At 47.9% G+C, this 1,091-nt stretch overlaps 1 protein-coding gene across 1 annotated transcript in view; it reads right to left on the bottom strand.

Moving 5' to 3' along the window:
• The window catches only part of Taf6l (TATA-box binding protein associated factor 6 like), a 13,313-nt gene that overhangs the window by 10,392 nt on the left and 1,830 nt on the right, over window positions 1-1,091 (bottom strand). The gene's annotated exons all lie outside the window — the stretch shown is intronic.

Raw genomic sequence — 1,091 nt, forward strand, 5'->3', positions numbered from 1 at the left:
CCTTTAATCCCAGCACTCGGGAGGCAGAGGCAGGCGGATTTCTGAGTTCGAGGCCAGCCTGGTCTACAAAGTGAGTTCCCTGGCTGGGCTATACAGAGAAACCCTGTCTCGAAAAACCAAAAAAAAAAAAAAAAAATAAGCCACAAAGACAGAGCCCAGAGGCTCAGCACAGCACGACCCTAGTCCAAGATGACACTCCCAGGACTCCAGCAAGGGTTCCTCATTCTTTCTTTTGTTTTTTGTTTTGTTTTTCAAGACAGGGTTTCTCTGTGTAGCCCTGGCTATTTTGGAACTCACTTTGTAGACCAGGCCTGCCTCTGCCTCCTGAGTGCTGGGATTAAAGGCCCGCACCACCACGCCTGGCTGGGTTCCTCATTCTTTATCTCCAGAACCAGTGGGCCACCTACGTAGCCCACATAGCCATCCTCCCAGTGATTCCTGTTGCTTTTGTACTAAACAAAGATACTGGTGCATGATGGGAAGGCTATGCCTGTGTCTTTCCAGCATCTGTCTGCAAAACCTTACCTGCTTCTCTTGTGCTCTAGACTTCCACCCATGGCCACCTCTATTTCCTTATTTCAGGCCATTCTGTTTCTTGTTTGACACTGCCCCTTCTTTGTTCTCTCCAAATCTCTTTGACTCAGTGACCCATCACCTACTCCCTCCTTAGATCCCTGTTTGTCAGGGAGGCCTTCCCAGGTTGTATAACTGTCCTTGTCATTTGTCTTCAGTTATGAGGCAGGAGGATAAAATAGTTCAAAGCCCACCTCAACTAGGAAGTGAATTCAAGGTTACCCTAACAACTTATCAACTATCTCAAAATAAAATGTAAAAAGAAGGCTGGAGGAGCCGGGCGTGGTGGCGCATGCCTTTGATCCCAGCACTGGGGAGGCAGAGGCAGGCAGATTTCTGAGTTCAAGGCCAGCCTGGTTTACAAAGTGAGTTCCAGGACAGCCAAGGCTACACAGAGAAACCCTTTCTCGAAAAACCAAAAAAAAAAAAAAAAAAAAAAAAGAAGGCTGGAGCCTGGCAGAGGTAGCACGTACCTTTAATCCCAGCACTTGGGATGCAAAGGCAGGTGGATCTCTGAG

This window comes from Mus caroli, chromosome 19 (assembly GCF_900094665.2).
Source record: "Mus caroli chromosome 19, CAROLI_EIJ_v1.1, whole genome shotgun sequence".
In the NCBI taxonomy this organism is placed as follows: domain Eukaryota; kingdom Metazoa; phylum Chordata; class Mammalia; order Rodentia; family Muridae; genus Mus; species Mus caroli.